The 19,668-nt window shown below is 39.8% G+C and overlaps 1 long non-coding RNA gene across 1 annotated transcript in view; it reads right to left on the minus strand.

Moving 5' to 3' along the window:
- The window catches only part of LOC104147379 (uncharacterized), a 32,193-nt gene extending 31,744 nt beyond the window's left edge, over nucleotides 1–449 (minus strand). Inside the window, exon 1 of the long non-coding RNA XR_694891.1 lies at nucleotides 383–449. This is a non-coding gene — a long non-coding RNA (uncharacterized lncRNA). The remainder of the gene's footprint in view (nucleotides 1–382) is intronic.
- Nucleotides 450–19,668: the final 19,219 nt, after the last annotated feature.

A 19,668-nucleotide genomic window follows, 5' to 3' on the forward strand; every position in this document is an offset into this window, starting at 1 on the left:
TCATCCTCTGTTTTTCAGATTTGTCTCATTTGGAACATAAACACTACAGAACAAGTTTCTCAGAGGAACTTAGCAATGACTTTAACCCTTAAATATCCTCAATATTGAGACCGGCACCTCAGCTTCTCCTACAATGGAGGCACAAATTAGATACTCAATAAATCAGCTCTTAGAAAGAATAGTTTAAGTGGAACAAGAGAAAAAACTTATACACAGCAACCTTGAGATAAGGAGAGACAGGACTCGTCTCTGACCACACATAGGTTCCTGCCTGAAATTATTGTTCTAGTCAAGATCAGCTTTGCAGATATGTGTAACTGCTATACATAAAGGCTCAAGGACAAGACAGTAGAAACAAACAGACTGAATTTCTCTCTTTTACCTTTTCAGCAATAGTACTCCAGATGGAGGGCAAGAAGCCAAATTGACGTAAGTTTCTTCACAGGCTACAGCTTGCACAAGCCACAGAAACACAGGGGCTGCAAATGTGAGATTGTGGATAAAGAGTACCTTCACAGATAGTAAACACTACTGCCCTCTGTCTCACTATGATGCCATACTGCCATCAATAGGTCATCCTTCTTTGGTTACTCAACGAAAACCCGAAGCCAAGAGAAGATGCTCTCCATATTATACTCTTTATAACAGAAGGGATTTCCTTTCAGCATAATTAAATATTTTGACTGGTAATAATTAAATATTTTAACTTGTAACAGCAATTGGTTCATCAGAGGTAGTTTGCAAGTTCACATGCTGAAATCTTTCACAAAACTTAGACATAAAAGGACCACGGGACATGCAAAAGTTATCCAGTTCACAAAACAACATACACATTTAAACTAGCTAACAAGCATAGGCTAGTACGATTAAAACACTGCCCCAAAGAACCTTGAATTAAGAAGATAATGCAGCAATAGTTGGCTTTCCTTAAAAATATTTGCTACCAGCCATTCAGGCTATTGCCTATTTTGGCCTTTCAGTAAGAGGATTATAAATCTTTCAAAAATATGCCTAAGGTAGTTGGTAATTCTGTAGGAAAGCCTTCTGGTTACTGCCTTTTTGGATTGCTTAGATTGTTTTCTTTGATAAAATAGATTTCTTGAAGAATTCATACCGCGGTGTGACTGCCATAAGTGAATTTGCGTATCTGTTACCATAACAATAAGGAGTGTTTTTGAGACTCTGAAGCAACAGAGAAAAGAAAAAAAGCTAACGCAGACCCATTGGCTTTGCAATAACCATGTACTTTCAGGTTTCCAAGGAGAAAGTGCTCATCTTATGCTGTTGTAGCCTAAGGCCAAAACTCTAAAACCCAGCTACTTAAAGTTAAGCTGCTAAATCCACATTTAATCTCCTTCACACAAAAAAGTTTCATTTTTCACCCTCACCTTACAGCTTTGAAGGTCACTTACTGCTGTTGTTAGCTCAGACTTTTTCACTTAAGCTAATTGGCCTATTCCCCCTAACTTCAGTGAGGCTATCCTAAATTTAAGTACTTGAAAATAGGTTATTGAAGGTACATATAAGGCTAGATTCAGCCAAGCAAAATGAATTTTCAGGCTTAAGACAACTGTTATTGTTCTTCTTTGGCTTTTAAAGTGCTTGTTAAAGTTAGTGGAACACCTTCTTAAGTCTTCTTAAGTTTTTCACAGATAAACACAAGTGAACATAACTCCTTAACTTTGTGGATCTGAGTAAATGTTCCACCTGACTGATTCTCTCTGTTTTCCATTATAATTACCAGATTTGGAGCTAGAGTGCTCCTTTCCTGTTCACTTTGAACATCCGGAATTCACATGTGAGCTTGAGCCATGTTATGTAAAATGTAGGCAAGTCTAACACAGAGTTACATGTCAAAGAAAACTTTTGGCACTGACTTAAAAGCTTCTTCAAGCTAAACTTTTCCCCATTAGTATATACAGTATATATTAACTTAAACTACTTGAGCTGCTACTTAAGTTACAAAGTCACAACTCAGAAAGGGAATTTTTCTTTTTAAACAGATTCCAGGTAAAACCTCATTTACGATACCTAACCTCCTGCATTCAAGCCACTTAGCATCTTCAAAAGTCTTCCTGGATAGGTTTCTGCATCCGTAGGATGTAAGCATGTTTGGCCTGTGCATTGCTCCTAGAAAAACAATGGTTTAGGGATGAGTTATTCATTTCCTAAGGTCCCTAGGAGTGAAAGTGCTTATTTACTTGTTTGATATCCTCGTTGTCTCAGAGTCATAAGAGTACTCCAAGCTGCCCATCTTTGGCACAGTCCACGTGTTAAGGACCTAAGGACTTGATATAAAGTACAGAAAATTCCATGCTGAATATTCTTCTGCCTCTGTCTAGCTGAGACTCACAGCAGATACTTGAATATTCACTGCAAAACCAGGAAAGCCATTAACATTGCAAACTATTCTGCTTCTTTTGTCATTGAGATTGTTTCGTAGCTGGGAAAGTTCATGCAGTTGCCAGTAAAACTGCTCCACTCTACTCTCACGATCTTATCTGCATTAGCAGTGGAAAGACAATCAAAAAGTAGTGAAAAAACAGCTGTATTTGCTTGTCACAGTCATCTTTAGCAGAAGAAAGGGAAATCCTCTATTGTCCTGCTGCCCCAAAAATCCTGGAGTCAAAGGCTCAGGGGGGGTCGTAATTTGCGTTTCTTGCCAGGCAGATTTTGCAGCTTTGCTGTGCTACGTGTCCCCGCTGGTGAGGTAGGTGGATTAAAGCATTCGCAGGAGTGACTGATCAACACCGCAATATAAGACATATCTGAAGCAGCAAAATTCACGTAAAGCGGGAGCTTTAGCTAACCTCTGTTAAAGCACTGCTCCCTCCCGCTGTGAGCTGAGGGGAGAGGAGAAAAGGCTTCTGAAACTATCACAGCTTGGAGGTTTCCAGGCACACCAGAAAGCAAATGTCCGAAGGCCAGGGAACTGGGAAACTAACAGCAGGTCTGATACTGTATCTTTGTCTTCAGGGATTAAAGGCTAATCCCTTCCTGAAGCTCAGACTGAAATTGGAGCTGTGTGCAAGTTTCTCTCTCCCTTTCTCTCTCTCTGCCTCTCCCAAGGATTTATCTCTCTCTTCAGTTCATGGGGAAAACTATTATGGAGTCACAGCTAAGAGGTGACATATTCTGCTGTACAAAAAAGTTAATGAGGAGCGTAGCAACTGTAGTTGCATTTTCTTCTTTCCAAAAAATACTGAGGCACAATCGTGTATTATCTTTTAAATAACAAAGGCTATGCATGTGTAATAAGAAATGAAACTGTGAACCTAGCATAGTGGAGGAAGGCAATGTTCTGTTTAAGCAATACAAACAGTGTTAATTTAAATCCACAATAACTGTGATATTAAACATAAATAGAATCTTTATATGAAATCCTTAAAGTAAAAAAGCCCAATCACCTCAACCTCTGTTTCACAGCTTTGTTAGAGGCAGGAGTCTCTATCATATTGGACACCCCATGAGGGTGGAAACATCCTAGACTTTCAGCGTGCCTAAGCATGGGCCTGTTAAATAAGACTGGACGTATTAAAGTTATTGAAAGTGCAATGTGTCTCTTTGATTCACAACTCTGATAGGAACACTTTTTTGCTGAAAATGAGAGCAAGTGACAGCAGGAGTGAAGGCACAGTGACACAGGATAGCTGCCTAACTGTGCGGGGTGGCTCAAGGGCTTTTTTGTCAGCAGCTCATGCTGAAGTGCTTCCTGCCCTGCCATTGCTACTAGTGTCACTTTTTTGACCAGCTTATTGCTAGCTCTAATATGCCCACATGGCTATGCCATCATGTCTCCAAGATCCAGCTTGTTTATGGGCGTTTAGTCTAATGACACAGGCACACAACCTCTTACAGCTCTGTTCGAACTATCAAGCTTTAGTTGAACTGAGGTAACTGATCATCTCTTTGCTTTCAGTCCTTGTCAAACACGAAGAAAAACAGCACAGACTGAATGAAGCCCAGGTCTTTATTTCGAGAGGTCTTTATTTCTTGGCAATTTAGCAGCTGTGGTAATTGCCTGAGTGCATGCTCGGTGGATGCCTGGAAACTCAGTGTATCCAAGGTTACCACACAGTTCCTTGGGCATGTGGAAAGCTCTTACGTGTTGCTATGCAACTGTACTGCAGTGAGATGTACTGTAAATGCCCTGCTGGCACTGACATTTTTTAGGACTGAAAGTATTTACAGAGTGTGAAGTTCTAGTAATCAGTATGCTTGATATGGCGAGAAGAGATTAACCTTCTGGCTGATGGTCAACTGTTCTTAAATGACAGAAATGCTACATTTAATGAGGTCATAAAAGATGTAAGAACTTAAATAAATGGGATTTGTTTTAACAGCAAAAAGGTAATCTGTACAGAGTTCCACTTGGATAGATGGTTTTAGCTTGTTAACTTAAATATCAGAGGTAGAATAAGCTTCATAAATTGGTATGATAACAACCCTTCAGCAAGTAATGCTCCTTGCTCGTATATATAAGTGCATGCAGTATATAGCAGGAGGATCTTGTTCTGATGAACAGAAGCATGCAGCAGAGCAGTTAATTAAGAGAGGACTCAGTGGACCGCACTGATTTTCCTTTGGTTCCCAGAAATCTGCAGAGCCAACCCAGCGACAGATCTGTGAGGAGAACTGAGATGTACTCTGGAGTCTTTCTGGGTAACACAATATATTTTAACTCTTTTGAAATAAATAGAGATTTTTACTGGGGATAGCATTTCTCCCTCTCTTTTCTTTCATGTAAGGCACTAACAGCCTTTTATCATTTGGTGCAATAAAAATATGGGGACAACTGAAAGTCAGCAATATTTGCCAATGGCCTTTCCTTCTGCACCACCGTAGCCTTCTTACCTGTGTACAGTTTTCCATTGGAAAATTACACTGGTTAGCTGTATTAGATAATTTCAGAAGTTTTTTGGAGGTGATGTCTTAAGCAATATTTTTAGATACCTAGCTGAACTGAGAGAAAGAGGCTAGAGCACAGCTTTAGGACCCCAGCTTCCAGACTTGGATTTCTCGTTCTTCATGTCATCTTGGACTTCAGCAGGAACCATTTCACACAGTAAGAACAAGAACTCAGTACTTTTAAAAGATATCTGTACCGGGAAATAATGTTTCCTTTCCTGTCTTTTCTAAATGTCTCAATTTCAAGACAACACATTGTCAGTCAATTTTGATGTATAAGATCAGTTGACCATATAGCATACTGTGTAAGCTTACTTTCTGTACTAGGATTTAGACTCTGTATTTGGTGTTTACCCAGCAAACTGTTTGTCAGTGCCTAGTCACAGGAAAATTCACTTAATTATGCTAACAAATCTTGAAAATGTGTATCCTTAGATAGAAGGGTGGTCATATGGTACTTGTGAAGCAATTTAAGTGAATGATGTCTCACTAGTCTCCTGTGCTGGATGGTTTACAGCCAAAATAGGCTATACATTAGATATGTATATCCCTAATTTTAAGCAGAAGTCAGTGGGGTGCTCAGGCGTATGCATGTTTGCTTAAAATTAAAACAAGAAATAGAGAGATATTGCTTGGAGCCTTGTTCCCCTTGGACTGGAAAGAATTATCTGCCTCTGGTAGACTGTTTCTTTATGGCCCAGTTGTTTGGTGCTGGGCAACTGTATGAAACTATCTGCCCCACCTGGGAGCTGGCCAGACATTCCTTGTGAAGGAAGCTGTAAACGTGATTCAGGAGAAGACAGATTCCCACGGCAGAACTTGGGGCAAGGGATCAAGATCAGTCCCTGGAGCTTCTTGGGCACCTGCTAAAGAAGCTCTACTTTGGGGCTGTATGTTAGTTTCATTAGAGCAAAAAAATTGTCCCAGAAGTGACCTGGAATTAGTAGAAATGTCAATGGGAAAAACATGCTGCTGGCTGCCTTCAGCGTAAGCAGAGGCAGCTTAGTGCAGGTTTGTTTTTAAAATATCACACAGGCATACAGAACCCTTCTATCAAGGGTTGTCCACCTCAACAAGGTGGACAAGCACTTCAGTAAAAACTCCCTCACTGGGCTTTCGTGGGCGTACAAATCAGCAAAACTGCACCAGCAGACAACAGCTGAGGATCCAGCTAACAGCCTTTGTCTGAGGATTTTCTTGGGATTTGATCTGTCAGTTGCCATACTTCACATAACTCACTGTATGAGGCAGTGGCATCATACATCCTGATTTCTCTCTATCTCCAGATTCCTAGGATAAAATTTCCTTTACCCTCTAATCTGGCTGCTGGGGGTCCCAGGATCAGGAGGAGTCTGTAGTGTGCAGTATATGGTCCTCATGTCTTTCAGACACCCTGCAAAAAGTTGTCCTTCCTCCCACTATAGTCTCATGTTGTTGTTCATTCCACTTTTTTGCGTATGTAGATGAAGAGAGATATAGAAGTGAGGTAAACTGTTTCTCTGTCCCTCGGCCAACAGGAAGTAGGTCTGCTAAAGGGAACTTAATAAGTCTTTATAGACAGTATCTTCTACCATGGAGCTTCCTTTTAGTGTGAAATAGACACTCAGGATTCATTACAAGCTATTATTATAATCTATTAATTCAATAGTTGTTTAACTCCAAAGCTTTATGACCTTTTAATTTTGAAAGAGATACTGAATTTGTGCTCAGTGCATGAACCTTTTAAATCACTAGTATTTCAGTCATTTTTTTTGGCAAAATGGGGACACATGAATTATATTTCTTTCTATGTTTGTCTGGTTTTTTTTAATGGCCCAAAAAGGCTCTCAGTAGTGACTGGGAAGAGAGACAATGAAAAACAGGGACCTCTTACTCTCAGGGCAAAGCTGTGTAGGTCAAGTTACGGCGAATTTGTATGGCTCTATCAACCCTATAAACTTTTTGAAAATAGGAGTTTATAATAGAAATGCCGACACCATATTAATTCTAACGGTAGGGATGTGCTGCTATCATTTCCTTTGCTAGTTAATTGCTCGGTACACTACCCTGTGCTGCCCTGTGAAATTTTAAATCACTTGGAGAAGGGGGAGTGAGTCAGTGTGTGTGGAAGGGTGAATGTTTTCTCTCATGGGTACAAAAAGAGGATCATAAAATGAATTAATGTTAGGAGTGATTTCGTGGAATCTTTAGAGCATATTAAACCGATTGCTTTCGTAGTCTAAGGTATGTGTCTGTACTATTCCTTATTCTGCACCTTCTACTCCTGCATTTTATAAAGTTATATCACTACATATGCACTCATAGATGTGATTCTTCCATCCTCTCCCTTCTAATTTTTGTTCTTGTCATGTATTTCTTGGATCCCAAGGTCACCTAAGCTAAGGTCTTGCTATGTAGCATGGGTTTCTGACTGCACGGTACCTTGCTCTTCTCTCTTGCAGATCTTCACTCAGCCATCCACAAGTCTTCTCACTGTGCATTTGAAATGTAACTGTCTCACCTCTGTGCTGCACAAACAGGTAGGTGGTGGCTATCACAGGATGGCAGAGTGGCACCACCATCCGTGCCAGGGCAGAACATCCCACAGCTGCAGCACCTCAGCCCAGGGCAGTAGTTCTCTCAGCCAGGAAACAGGATTTGCCGCATAGCTTTCACCTCCACCCTCAATTTCAGGGCATACACTGCCCACCCTTAGTCGTGAGCAATGCGGCCACTACGCAGCAGCCTGAGGTTCACAAGCCTGAAGGAAAAGCTAAAGCACTTAGGGGAAGGCATGTATTAGTTGCCTGCACAGCAGGGTTAGTAGGATTTCAGGAAAATGCATGAAGCCTTATTTCCCTTCCCCTATTAGTGTTTGTCTGCCATCAGCATCTCTTCAGAACAGCGGGGTCTCTTTCTCTTGCTGTTTCTTCTCACTGCAGGCTTTTCTTTTTCCTGTCCTTCCCCTTTGCACTGTTAGGGTTTTCTGTTTTGTTCTGTTTTCCTTTTTAGGCACTCATTTCTTTCATACTTTCCCTTGTAGCTGTGTCCCATCACACTCATTTTTTCTCTTTTACTTTTCTTGAAAGCTTCAAACACAAAGTGGGGGGCCAGATCTGCAATTCACTCCTGCTTTCTGTATTGAGATTCCTCTGAACTTCACACTGATTAAGTGGGTTATGCATTGCACTGCACAAGTCCACAGCTAGAGACAGGAAGGAAAAGTTGAATTTGGAAGCATTAGTTGCCTGGAACCTTGCCTAAGGAACGCAGAGGTATGGAAGCACGACTGCACTTTGTGAAGTCTAAGTATTTTCACAGGCCTAGTGCATCTTCATGGTTAATCCTAATGTGTGATTTCTCAGCAAAAACGGCCTTATTTGCACACCAGGGAATCATCCATGGGCAGAGAGACATATGGCTGGCTTCTGTTTGCACTGTGTTGCACACAAAATTCTTCCAACATGTGGATAATTTTCCTGCTTGCAGAAGAGTGATTCGTTTCGGAAAAGCACCAGAGGAAAAGAATATCGTGGACACCTGCACATCTGTAAAGAGGTCACAAAGCTGAAAGAAATATTTGGGCTTCAACTGGCCTACCAATGAGTACTTATTAATGAGTGATCTCAGAGGAAAATAATTAAACTTCATAGAGGTTGTCCTTGCTAAATGCGCATGTGCAGTAGGTAGAATTTAGTTAAAGCAATATTGGCATTGTGCTTCAGCAGAGAAGTTCAGGGTATGTGTTTTTATTTTTGCTATTTTCTGAGTTGTTCCACAAAGCATAAATCTATTCAGGTCCTCCTTTATTATGACAATGCCAAAGGCTGTATTGAGGTCAGTAAACCTGGTACAATTTCTCGTATGAGCAGGATGATTCTCAAGGCTTTTGTGTATTTTCATGAGGTAAATTGTGTCCGTAATGGTTTCAAGTGAGGGATGGTTGTTGCTGTGTATTGAGTTGTTTGAGTACAGTTTTCTTGATTTTTCTTTTCAGCAATGATTCATTTTAAAAAAGAATTGTTCCTTTGGATAAGGAAATCTATGCTGGCTCGTATACAAAAAGAATTTGTTCCACCCAGCATGAACTGTTACAATCTGATGCAAACTGGCAGAACTCTACCCAGATTGTAAATTAATTCGCTCTCTCTGTGTCTTTCATGCTTCTCTTCAGTTATACTAAGTTTAAGGAAATTAAAAGAGAAAAAGAAAGTTCTGCATTCACCTTGAAATTCTGTACCTACAGCATTTGCATGAATTCCAGCCTAGGCAAACTGCGTTCCTAACCTCCATATCGGATTTATAACAACTCTACGACATGAAATGTCTGCCCTCAAATCACCACCTGAAATGATGTATCTTCTCTTAGGATCTATGTTCCTTCCTCACCCCCCACCAAGGTACCCCCTTGCTCTACTTTGCTGCCTCAGGAGGTCCAGCTCAGTTCCCCCACTGCTCCTGATTGCTCACCTGATTTTTCTCTGTGGCTGCTGGAGAGGTCTCTGAGATAAATGCAGGTACGCCAGTGAGCAGCTAAATTACTGAAAACTGCCTTTTCAGATAAAAGAACTACATCAGGAGTACAGTGTCCTCCTACACTGTAAAAATAGGGCTGGTGACAACTTAATTATCTTTCTTTTCCTCTCTTAAATGAATCCTGGGGCTAATTATTAATTTAACAAGAGCAGTCCAATGCTCCAAATATTTGTTTACCCTCATGAAAATCTTACATAAAAATCTTGCTTCTGATAACTTAGGTGGCTACTCATAGTTCAAGAATGCTATTGCTTAGGAGCACAATCCCTTCTCATCAAAATTCCTTAACCGTGCATCAATGGAGGTCCTAAGGTTACTGGCCTTTGCTATTTTTAATAGCCTAGCAAGTGAGCTTTGAGCTCAGGTTGGTGCTTGTAAAGTTTTGGGAGGAAAAGAAGATACTGCCCATTTATCATTATAACTAACCTAGGTTAGTGGTCTCCTCCAGTAGCTGTCTTCCTTGTCCCTAGCTAATGTTCCTAAGGCACAAAGCAAGCTAGTCTTTTTCAAATGTGTATTTCTGTTTGCTTCTTTCCTGAATGAGAAAGATAAATGTATTAATTTACAGTACAGGAGGTGAGAGGCTTGGCCTCCTGCTGTAAGCTATTGGCTTTTTATCTTGATATTCAGGGGTGTGGAAAGAGTTCTGTAAAAGACCGCTTAGTTTGTGTTAAGTATAGAAAGGGAGGAATGTCTATTTTCTAAGGGGTTGCAGGCAGTTAGGGAGGAAGATGGGTTTGTGGACAGCAGGACCTAGCATGATTAAAAGGACAAAGAGCTTTACAGGGGAGAGTACCTATTTGCTTTGCCGCTGGAAATCTCTTCACCAAAGAAGTGGTTCATGGACTTACAGGTAAGGAGATGTGTCTCAAACAGATCCACAGTACAAAGCTGGGCACTGGAGCGAGCTGTTGCACTGGTTCATCCCCCCTGGACACCAGATCCTCAGAAAGAAATACAGACACTCCATACCACTGAGATTTATGAGAAGGATGCGTGTTCTTTCTCCTGCCTTTTATAATTCATTGTCTAGCCCCTCTGAACCAATTGACATGTATTAAGTATAAATTATGAGGGAAAATAAAGGCAGTATGTTTTATCATGGCATGTCCCAGACCTGGGACTGGTTACTATTATTTACCATACAGGAACACAAAAGAGCTCTGAAGTTGCTGTTGACTGGTGGACTCCGGACCTGGGATGGCTGAGCAGAATGAGGATATAGGACCTTTTCCTATTATGAAGAGATTTCCCCAATCAGTCTTCAGTCCCAACATCCTCATTTGCCCTTCTCCTAAGGCTAATTTTGATATTATTTTAGCCAGTTCACCCTCTTGTATGCTGTTAATTAAGGTAAACACAAACTGATCTCTTTTCTCTGAAAAACATTTCCCGGTTATATGATACGGTTGGGGCAAACTGAAATAAAGCTGTTAGAAAATGGGGGGAAAAAAGTCCTGGGAGTTCTAGCTATTCCCCATAAGTTTAGTCTCAGTGGCCAGGATGCTCACGCATTAAATTTCCTAATACTTTATCACCTCACTTTTTTTAGTGAGGTATGGGGAAGAGGTATGTGACCAAAAGTATCTGGTAAGGGCATATCATAGTTTATAATTCCCTAGCAAACACCAGTGCTGTCATAAAAGCCTTTTTTTCTCTGCCGTTTATGGAAAAAAGATCAATCTACCCTTGGTAACTGCTGAATTCCAAATCTACTATTGCCATCTTCTCTGTTTGCAGTATTTGAATTGTGAAATGGATAATTTCCTTCAGAACAGTAAGAGCAGTCCATTTTTCACCTCCTGTGACTTAGGCCTTTATTAAACACTAGGTTGATACTTAACTTTTAATGGGGAGAGGGAGGGAGGTCTGTATTTTTTATTTCCTCATCTGCTTTTGACCCTTCATGGACTAAAAGGAATCTTACTTGGCTCTCTTTTCTGTTCCAATGATGCCCCAGTCTTATGGAGAATACCGGGTTTCTGCCTGGGTGTCCTTGAGCCCCAGAGGTGCTAGCACCCTTGGCCAAGTGGAGCATAATGGGAAATTTTATCTTAATGCAGACTTCTGCCCTGCAAAGACACGAATGATCCAAAGATGAAACAGCAGAGTGTTGCTATGTTATCGCAGGAAGACACTTCTCTCAGGAAGCAGAAAGCTACTTGAGACAGAATTAGTGGTGGAAAGAAAAGACTTTGCTGTTGGAACAGAGGAGTGGCTTCTTTTGAGCAGCATCTTAGCCTCATACGCTGTCAGAGTCCAATATTTTCTGATCAGGTTCTTTTAGATATTCTACAGATGGCAAGCGCAATGTGTAATATCAAAATTTAATTATTTGAAGATATTTTACATTACAATTTTTGATTTAGCAGAGTGATACAACAATATACCGAAATCACAATACAAGGGTAAGTTACACTCAGGAAAACATAGCAATTGCAGTATAAAGTTCAATCACAATACAAATAGGATCCCCATCAGCGGTCTCAGGAATATGCTCACAGTCACGACACTGGGTGTCCCCAGTTTCCAGGAAGAAACAGGTGCGTCCAAGCTAGCTCAAGCCCCTTGCTCTCCTCAAAACCCTTTTGAGGGTTCTTCAGTTTTTATGCTCTTGATTGGCTTGAGCCACATATATACTCCTCCACTGTGGTGGTCTGGCTAACTTAGAGAGATGTTCACACTCTTTCGATGAACACAGGCAGAAACATTTACGTCACCAGCTGATCCACTCGATTGACATATCTGTTTATCTAAAACAAAGTTTACCCTCTGGTCCCCTTTGTGTTGAGATAAATTCAGCTTTCTTTGCAACAGCAGTGGTCAGTCACAACCTATATCATTCCCTGAGCTTCATGGGCACACGGACCTTGCCCATCTCCTTTGATGCTTCTTCTCTTGTAGTAGTTTATTGGTCAGTCATATATAGTCCATTACTTAATGCTGAAATTTTTAGCCATCAGCTAGCAGATGAGGGTCATGATTTTTTTGAGAAACCGCACCACAGGCAAAATAATATACATCATTAGCGTCACTATACTTATAGCATCAATACAAAAGAGAGCTCAGATCACAAGCAGCTGGATCACAAGTCTCCAGAGGCAGGAGTAGACATTAAAAGCATTAAAAACACTGTCTCCTTCAAATTGAGCTTATATAGAGTTATGTAGGCAGGGGAAGGCTACAGATCTTAACCACGCTGTGTAGTGGGTATAACGTACACTTACTCAGAAGAGCCAATATTTTCCAGAAAAAAAATTCCTACTTCCATACAGGCATACTATTCACAAATACGTTTTTGCAGCATCAGGTGCATGTACGGATATAAACAGGCCAATTCCAAGCTTTCCTTTTTCTGGACTTGTATTCAAGCTTCAGTATTACCACGTCTTCCTATCTGTGATTTGTAGGGAACACCAAGGAGTAAATACCCCACCGCTGTAACAAGGATTATAAGTACATCGAACTGGGTAGTGATAACGGTTTCTTTTAGATTCTATAACAAAGTTTAATCATATGAAATATGTTGCTGTGGGTCTATAGTGCCTCTGCTGAGGCAGATGTGTAAATATCTTGTAGGATTAAGTCCCAAAGGAATAACAGATCCATTCAATTAGGCTGTAAGCACTAGCACACTATTTTTCATGCATCACAGCCAAGCCTCTTCCCTCCTGGATGGAAACTCTTCTGGCCTTAATGCTGTATATTGTGTTGGCTTGCTGTCAACACAGTGTTAATAGCCAGGATTATATATACATGTTGGGGGTAAGGGCTGTGAGGGAGATGGAGAAGAAAGTACTTGTCACCTTACAAGGAAGGTGCTCTGTTGACCCAGTCCCATAGACGGTGTAAATGAGTAGTTAGATCTGGGGCAAAAGAAGATGCCTGTGTGCAAACTGTGATATGAGAAAGCTCCACGCAAAGGAAGGAGGAGAAACATGTAAGATAACATTGGAGAGGGAGGAGGAAGGAAGGAAGTACATGGCCTGTTGTGAATAACCTTGGGAATGACTCATAAACAAAACTAGAAACCTTTCTTCCTTTTCCACAGTCCGAAAAAATGACCTGCTAGCATACATGTATCCAAAGATTAGCATGCTGGCATGCTAAGTTCGATACAGCTCAAATGATGCCTTTATAAAGCAAAAAATTTGACTTTTATTTTTTCTGGCTTTTATTTATTTCCCTGAATGAATGTCTGTTACAAAATCAATGTTGTGTGCCTGCCATTTTAAATTTATGATTTGATTAAAAAAAAAGAAAAACAGTAACATCTGCTACCCTGCACTAAACTTTCTGTAACTAAAGATGCACAAGCCCTGGAGGATCAGCATTACGTGAAATAGATTCATTTAATATAATTGAACATAATCATGCATGTAATGTTTTAACATAGTATTAGTCAGCAGATGTGCAAATAATAACTAACTAGACTATTTGCCACCAACCATATGCTGGTGATAGGATGGCAGAAGCATCATAATACTCAGCAAGACAAGTTCATTAGTCTGAATGACTGAACCAATGAACCAAGTGAAAGTTGCGAGTGGCCTTTGGATACCGACATATGCCTTGAAGAAACAGCTATGTCTTAGGCTGGAAGAGAGTATATAATAAGCTTTCTTGCTTTCTATTGGTAAGAGTCTCTGGGCATTACTTTCAAATAGGCAGCTAATAATTTCACTGAAATAGATGTGCTAAGTGAGCCCAATGTGGAACTCAGGCCAATGGTATAATTTTAGAATGTTAGATAAAATCTGTTTAGAAAATACACCCAAAATTCAGTTCGTATTTGTCAAAATTCTGTAACAGATTTCAGAAATGTTTCCACTCTAAAGAGACCTAATGTATTTTGGATCCTAAAGAAAATAGCTTTCCTTAGAAGTTAGGGGCTGTTGCTGTGAACCTGGGAAAATACACTAACGCAAAAGAAATGGCCAAAAATTACATATCTTTCTTAGGAGTCTTAATAAATAAATAAATAAATAAATAAACAGAACACAGCTCTGTTGCCAATGTTTGCTCTATCTTCTTCTTGTTCTCTTTGGCAAAACATAAAGGAATTTAAGTATTCCTGCATATTCAATGAGTAATAAAACTAGGCCCATGGACTTTCAGTAGAAATTAGGTGTCCTTCTGCACTGCTCGTTTGCCTAAGTACCTTTAAATCACGTGTCCTAGCAGTCTGCTCTTTAAACTCTAATCTTACAATAATGAGGTCAGAAAGAGATTTGCTCTGAAAGAGTATGCCTTCCTAAGGACTAGACTTCCTCATTTTATCTTATTTTGAGAACCTCTGGACTTTAATAATAATTGATATAAGAATATGAAATAAAGTTGTGCATTTGTATGGTGTACTGTTTCAAAAATGTTATACTGTAAAGGAGAATATTGGCTCCTGACAGGGTGGGGGTTGTCAATAATATGTGTGATCTGATATGCTGAGGGCAGCAGTGTCCTTTATGAGATTTCCACTGCTTCCTGCCCTCATTTGCGGAAGTGTGAATGGGTTTAAAAGTTATATCTGAAAATGGACAGGTGGGTAACAGAGAAACAGGGGATAACTGGGGTAATAAAGAATGGGGAAGACAATCATTCCTTACAGAGATTGTATTAAGCTGTGTGAGTTAGCTGCTTGGGGATTTCTACAAGTCTGGAGAGTTAGACAAGATGTAAGAACTGCAGGCTGTTCCTAACAGCAACAGAATATCGGCTGCAATAAAATGTCATCCTCAGCATGACCGCAGTATTCATTATTATAACACACACCGTGTTTGTAAGCTGAAGTTACTCCGACTGTCACTTGAAAAAAAATCCAGGGACAAGAAATGTCAGTACAGGCAGAGATGCTGCCTATAACCAAACAGCTGCAGAACAGTATTTCTCCTTTAGCAACATGTTTCTGTTCTTCCTGTAAAATATCATAACTTTGGCACTTCTCCTGAGGGTTTATGAAGATGTTGCTTTTTTTTTTTCTAATTGCCATGTGTTCAGAAAGGTCTAGCAAGCCAATATCAATGACTATCATATGGGTATGTGACAGCTGCACTGTTAAATGTCTTTGCTTCACCTTTCATCTGATTATTCTGCTACGAAAGATTTTAGTTTGAATTAGGAACCACGTCGGATTTTGGAGTAGGAAGTGACTGAACCTGTCTCTAACAGTGTGTTTGAATGTAGACTATAATGCAGCAAAGAATTTTTGCATGCGCATCATATTTGTGCACTGGCTGCTGAAGACAACGGTATTGTATATATTTTCAAAATAAGATAATACGGCTGAAAAATAGAAGGGTTCATTACGGTTATCTTGTTTAATCTCTTGTCTGTTGTCCATCACAAAATTTTGCTGAGAGGTTTTTAGCCTCAAAAAGTCAGGTGAAACTGTAGCTGGGCTATTAGTTCTATCTCCTAATTCTTCTCTCATTACTTTTTAATAATGAAAACGAGAACATTAGGCCTGTGACCTTCTCTTAGGGCTAAACTTAAAATAATTCTATTATTTGGTTTCCTTCTCCAGAAGATCTATTATTTGAGATGAGTATGAACATTTTAAATTTGGGTCTATATTTTCCTCATTGTGAGTGTGTTCCTCGCCAGGATATCTGCCATAAGGATTCTTTATAGATGGGATGCCTGTCTTGGCTCTCAAAGGAGGACCTTAGGATGAAGCACTTTCTCTGTCAGATTTGGCTGAGTCTGCCACTCCAGCAGAAAGGGGATACAGCTCCTAAGTTCTCAAGGGGAAACCTTGGATCATTCTGAGGTCTAATTAGGACCAAATCTGTGTCAAAAGTTTGGTGTGCAAAGCTGTATCTTCATCTCAGGTAGGAATTCAATGTGCTGCAGCTGCAACGACAGCATGTTTTCAAAGTCAATCTGCTTTCTTTAGGCACTTAAAATTCAAATCTCTATTGCACATTTGTGTGTTAGAAAAGTGTGTCCTTAAGTGCTCAGATTTTATTCTCGAATACATTGAAATGAACGTTTCCTGAAACTCTTGCGCGGTTTAATAGGTTGCCATTTCCAAAAGTGGAATTATAGTAGGTCCCTGCAGATCACTACACAGTCAGATCCTTTACTGCTAGGCAAACCCGCCCTGACAAAACCTTCTCCTCTGCCAGTCTTGTCTTCTCATGTCATGCTTATTGGTGGTGAAGTGCTTATGATTCCCAAACATTTTCCCTTATCTTCAAAGGATGACAGCTTTCCCAGACAGTCAGCTTTTCGTTTGAGCCTTTCAGTCCTTTGGGCTTGTGCAAAAGTAGCTGAATTTATATTAATGGCAGAAGTCCAATAATGTGCATAGCAGCCGCACTGGGGCAAAACTCTACTCCTGACTTCTTTAAGAGAGTCTACAGCAGAAGAGTAAAAGTTGGTTGGTCCTGAAGTTCTTCTGCTTCCTCAGACAGACTAGGTTAAACCCGCTTTTGCAGGTTTCTCTGCTGAATATCCATCCGGGCAGGCAGATTAATATTTCCTGTTTAATCTCAAAGCAATTTGTTTTCACTCGTGTAGCATGGTAACTGTCAGGACTACAGGTCTTCCTAAACATATACACCTTTATGAATCACAAACTGCAATATTTAAATAGTAACATGAAAGGTTGAAATTAAGAAGTTTTCATGATCAGGAATTTATTGTATGCAGTCTGGGTCTCGTCGTATATTTATGCATAATCATGGAGGGGAGCGCAGACAGATAAATGTGCTTGGCTGCTTGCTCATAAGAAAGTGTTAAACATATCTCTATTTCTTTTGAAAAAAAATCTCTTCATTGCTAGTTCAGAGTGACAGTTTTGTTTTTCCTTGAGGAGTACTTATGTTGGGAAATTGATAAAGTTACTATATTCTCTGTGCATTCACTAAGGTACCTGGGGATTCTTGTGGCTGAAGGGCACAATATAAATGCAAGGTCTTTTTATTATTACTTCTGCTAATAACAATAACTCAACCCTAGAAAATGTTTATGGCTGAGTTATTATAATCACCTAACCAAGTGGGTTTATGCAGAAGTAGAACTGCTGACACAAGCCACCTGTAACAAGACAATGCCAGCAGACATTACTATAATTCGAAGAAAGGCCAGTCAAAATGATAGAGCCATTGTACTGATGTGTTGTATATGGTTGTGAGCATTGGTGCCTGCTGTGTCATAAAGCACTCCTTGGAAACAACAACCCTGGCAGATAATGGAAATGAATCAGCATTTCTCTGTAAACACAGTTTTCTGTAAGCTTGACCACACAGCCTCAGTAAAGGAGTATTTTTTCAGCTCCTTCCCCTGCAAAAAAGAAAAGCTTCAGTGAGGTTATATCCTGTCTTCAGAAGCTGCCAAGTTTTATTTTCTTATACCTTCTGAAGTTCTATGTGAGATAACACACCGTAGTGCGACAGCTACTCAGGGAATAAGGGACTGTTTCCTCCGTTACCTCTAAGGGCTGCATGATAGCAATGCTGGAAAGCTGCTCTGGAGCTGATGTCCCACGCTGTAAGTGTAACAGGGACTCGAGAGAAACCTACCATGTTAGGTCATTTCTTGGGATGTGTAGGGGCGGGAGCAGTTCTGTATACATACCTATCATACACTCTTCGTGGCTCACAGAATAAGAAGGACTTTAATTTGACAAAGTAATGAGATCCTTTCAGCTCTTTCAAAAAATGCCACACACTTAAAAAGCAGATAATAGATAACCTCAGTGAAAGTTCAGAAACTAGCATCTGGAACATTTTATTATCTGGTGATTAAACGAGGTTGCTGAAAGTTTTGAAAATGGATGTCTCAAGTGCAAACCCAACCCTTTTTCACCCCAGGTCAAAACATGATCCAGCCTGCACCATGGAAGCTAGAAACATTATGCTTCCTGGACTCCTCACAGCCTTAGTTTCATAGTTTTACTTCACTGCTTTGGTTTACAAAAATTAATTTTCAATAAGTAAGGCTATTTTGGAAAATAATTCTATAACTAGTTTTCATTCTCTCTCAATAAAATTTAGATATTTTCTTTGGAAAATTTCAGTTATCTCTTTCTTTTCAAAACCCAAAATTCCTTACAAGGTTAAAGGTGTTTATTACTACATCTACAGAATCTTGGAAGTGAACAGAAATAATTTTTTTTTCCTATCAAACACATCAGCAACATGATCATCCCTGACAACGGCCATTAAAAAAATGAAAAAATTTATCTTTCCAATACGTTTTTTCCTCTTTTTTCTCAACAACCCTATCACATGTATTTCTTCCTGGTGTTCTGAAAAGATACTGGTTTTTGGATGTACGTATGCAAAATAACTTAACGTTTTAGTTAGAATTAAAGAACGTATAATAAATTTAGTCTCCATCATATATTGCCATGTGCCAGAGCTGCATATGTTTGCAAAAGGTAAGATTTGCCTGAGAGATAATATCTGTTGCTTTCTGACAGACATAGTTGGAAAAAACACTGATCTTTCAGACCCAGAATGACTTCTCAGTCATTCCTAATTTTACTGTAAGGCCACTGCATTCATCAAGTAAAGATATGAGAATTTCTCAGTGTCATCCCTCTGCCTTTGAGAAGTGAGAGAAAAGGAATAATATCTGAGCCAAATACAAGTGGATTCGTCAGTAAGCAATGTATAGACTTATGTAGGTCTGTCCTATAGAGTATATCTTTAAAAGAGCTGTCGTGTGAGTCACTAGTACAGAGAGGAGAGCTGTTCCAGGGGAGGCTGCGAAGTTGTTGCTCTGGCTAGGAACTCCCTTCTAACAATAAGTGAGATGTTAGATTTTGCTTGTAGAATTTATTAGGAGGCTTTTCTTCAAAACTTGGAAATTGCATTTAGAAAAGCCTTCCTTAATGGGTGGATGGCAATAAATTCCTCAGAAACACACCTATATTACAGGCCAGGATTTAAATGTTATGTGGCCACATCCTTATAAACAAATTCCAAAAAAATTACACTTAAAATTCAGAAAGTAGGAAAGAGGGAAATAGGACTGTGTATTTTTTAATTCTCATCAGTGATGTGCATCTAAGCAGAAGGTAACTACTCCATACAGCAAATACAGAAAATAAAGTGATAACAGAATCCACCTGGGCACAGGGCATGGAAAAGTTGGGGAAGGTAAGTTTTTTGGAGCCTTAGAAACCTAGAGTGTAAATATACATGTGAGCCCAGGCATGTGTAAAATAAACTTATGGCACTGACTCTGACTTGGAAGTTAAAACAAGGTCAAAAATTGCACAAACGATGCGATGACAGG

The sequence above is a fragment of the Struthio camelus genome, chromosome Z (genome assembly GCF_040807025.1).
Source record: "Struthio camelus isolate bStrCam1 chromosome Z, bStrCam1.hap1, whole genome shotgun sequence".
Lineage (NCBI taxonomy): Eukaryota > Metazoa > Chordata > Aves > Struthioniformes > Struthionidae > Struthio > Struthio camelus.